Genomic DNA, 3,526 nt, shown 5'->3' with positions numbered 1-3,526 from the left:
AAATTTATCTAAAGCAAAAATATCACAAAAGCTTCTAAATGTTTGTACCTTTGACCAGTACTCTTTTTTTTTTTTTTTTGAGTAATTTACCCCAAATAAATCTTTGGACAGTTGACACCTTATGTGCAAGAACATCACAGCATTTTGTAATGCATAATTTATAAAAGCAGATTAGAAACTATATGTCTAATGATAAAGAATGTGTTAAATTAACTATGGTAATTTCACAAGACGGAATAGCTCACAAAGCAATTAAAATTAGGTTTTTGAGAACTTTTCAATGGTGTGGAGAAATAACCACAATGTTAGTGAAAAAAGTAAGATTTAGATATCATTTATTACAATTAATATATACAGAGAAGAAAGACTGGAAGGAAATGCAAATGTTTCACAATGATTATCTTTGCAATTTTCTATACTTTCTAAATGTCTACAAAAAGCATCTATTTATCATCTACATGAAGAGAACAAAATTTACCATAAATGGATATGCATACACAGACTATAAAAGAAGCCTCAATAAGTTCAACCTCTAATTCGGTCTTTTATAAACTGAACAGATAAGATTAGACAGAGAAATGTTTGCTGGAATGTAAAGACTTCGTTCCATAGATCTACTATGCAGTGGGCACTGTACTAAGTGAATGAGGAATATTGCCTTGGTAAATTCTCAGTCTAATGAAGTGTAACCATGGAAAAGTAAAACTGGATGCTTAAACTCAGGAACACAGACATAAATGAGACACAAGCCCTGCCTTTAAGCAGCTCAAGGAGCCTGAAAGTTCATCAAATAATTGCTACATGGTATGAGAAGTATTGGAATAAATAATTTTAAAAAGCAGTGATCTTCAAATTCAAGCCATGACGGGGTTCTTCCGGGGTTACAAAAACTGTCATTTTAATTCTTCACTTAAATAGCATTTATTTCTAAAGTGGGTTTTTAAAACAGGCACACAAGAATATTATATACTAATCTTAATATATCTTAAATTTTCAATACATTAACATGTTCAACCAGGTTAAACTAGCTGTTCTGTGAACTTTGAATAACATATTTCCTACCATACATATTTAAGAATCTAGAGATTGCAAATCAAGCTGCTTAAGCAAATAAACAAAATTCTTAAATTTGCAACGACTTTCATTGTGAATCAATTCTCTTAAGGGAATCTAAAACAAATGATTCACTGCTCAAGATGATCTCAAATTGCAATTGTCTCCCATAATCTCCAATTATAAATTTAGAATTTATAAAATCAATATAATCTAATATATTATAACTTTTTTTTTTTTACAAGGGAGGTGGTGTTGATCATTTGGAAAACATTTGGAAATATAGAGTCTCAATGAATGGAAAAAAAAGTTTGAAAGTGGGTGACAAGCTATGGTCAAGACAGTGAAGGCACTAAGGAGGCAATCAATATAAGCTATCTTATCAAATTTGGAAAGTGGAAATTTTTACTTTTCATTGTATTTGGCCAAAAATAATTTTCACTGTACATTTTTTCCTAATTTTCATGGCGAAAGAACTAAATAGGAAATACATGGATCAGTACTGTGCCCATCATTAATTCTCTTGGTTTTAAGCCATTCAAAAATCAACTTGAAGAACTTATTTTTAGGTTGGAATAGAAAGTTTGGAAAGAGACCTTGTGGTATGGGAGTGCAAACATCCAGTAATTCCAGTAACCGTCCAAAGGCAACAAACGAGAAAGCAACCCAAGTCATCTAGAACTTTGTCTGCATCCCTGCATGAGACACTTTAGTATACTGTAAGGATTGTCCAGAGGTGACACAAGTCCCAAGGGACAGCTCTGAAATCTTCTGACCTCACTTCCCGCATCAGTTAGGAAGATTTCTGCTTCAGGTAATAGAAAACACAACTCAAACAATATGGGCATTTATTATCACAATATTAAGTAGGGTTGTCTCTTAGATTCCCTTCTCCCATGTTTGACTTCATCCAAAGCCTGATAGATGACTGCAGCAGTTCCAAGTACAACATCCAGACCCAGCGATGGCCAGTGAAAGAAGGACCATCGCATCTTTTCCCCGCTGTGACAGTGAATAAACCTTTTCAAGAAAGCCCCCAGCAAAATCTGCTTCCTGCCAAAACTGACATGTCTATGCCTAAACCAGTCATTGGCCAGAGGAATGTTCTATGATTGACTTCGATGAACTGGAACCCTATAGCAGGGTATGGGCCTAGCTTCCTCTGAAGCACAGAGCCACGTATGAGGATGGTGAAAACCCAGACCAATGAAGTTTCTCCTGGGAAGGAGGAGGTCTGGAGGACTGTTAGGGTGTGGCTTCTGTAAGGAAGCTTAAAGGGCTTGCCAGTATTGTTCTGGCTGGCGACATGGTGACAAACCATTTGGACCAGGAGTGTTAAGAGGCAATTCTCTCATACAAGGAAATGCTTATTGAGATAATCATAGTCACAGAATTACTAACTGAGACAACTATTCTTCCTATAGCCATGTGCTCATTTGTTGCTTAAATTATTTTTTGTCATTTTATTTTATTGTATTAATTAATTAATTAATTATTTTTATAGGGGAGGCAACCCCTGGTTGACCTTATAGGTTGCAAGGACCCTGTCAGCTTACAATCCCTTATTTTTTATTTTTCATGCCTACGGCACCTGGTCTTCCTAGGTGGTCTCCCATCCAAGTACTAACCAGGCCTAACCCTGCATAGCTTCCGAGATCAGACAGGATCAGGCTTGTTCAGGGTGGCAGGCTGTAGACTTTTTTGTCATTTTAAGGGTCATAAATTATCAAGTAGAGATGGCTCTTCTTCCAAATGGATTTAGTAGAACCTTCTGAGATTTCACAGCACTCTCCTGTTACCTTTAGTATATTACTTATTTATGGCTGCCTTTTTATTAGAGTTCCTTGTAGTTCTATTTATCTTCATTGAAAGTTCACCTAGATTCTTCTGAAAAACAGAAACCATGCCTTACTCATCTCTTATCCCTCCCCATTAGTTACAGTTCTCAACATGTCTCAAATAGTTGTTTGAACAAACTAAATGAACAGAGTTTGAAGTTTATAATGATATAAAGTTCTAATCCATTATAATTTTATCCTCCTTTTACCATCTTATCCTTTTTTTTCTTAATGTCCACAAATTTTTAATACATCCATTTGACTTCCCATTACTATTGTTTAATTGGTCATTCAAATTGTTAAGATCCTATACTGTTATACATTAATTCTTCCATTTCCAAAATGGTAGCCCTAGCAGAGATGCTCACAAAGATATATACATAAAGATGTTCATGGAAGCATTATTTATAATTAAAAAAAAACCTTTATATGAAACAACAGGGATTGCCTAGATAAATGATAAATCCATTCTGTGGTAAAGAACTACTATCGAATCATGCTTTAAAAGATTAATATGGTGTAAGACTCATGATAAATTCTTAGAGGTAAAAAAAAGCAGTAAATAAAAGGATATATATAATAGAATCTCAATTTTATCTAAAAAAAAATAACAAAATAAAAAATAAGAGGACATT

General features: G+C 34.2%; 1 pseudogene; it reads right to left on the bottom strand.

The window, feature by feature from the left end:
- Window positions 1–2,632: 2,632 nt before the first annotated feature.
- LOC111732705 lies at window positions 2,633–2,750 on the bottom strand (annotated as a pseudogene).
- Window positions 2,751–3,526: the final 776 nt, after the last annotated feature.

Source organism: Pteropus vampyrus, unplaced genomic scaffold (genome assembly GCF_000151845.1).
Source record: "Pteropus vampyrus isolate Shadow unplaced genomic scaffold, Pvam_2.0 Scaffold483, whole genome shotgun sequence".
Lineage (NCBI taxonomy): Eukaryota > Metazoa > Chordata > Mammalia > Chiroptera > Pteropodidae > Pteropus > Pteropus vampyrus.
The sequence above is the reverse complement of the archived record's forward strand: the minus strand, read 5'-3'. Positions and strand labels throughout refer to the sequence as shown.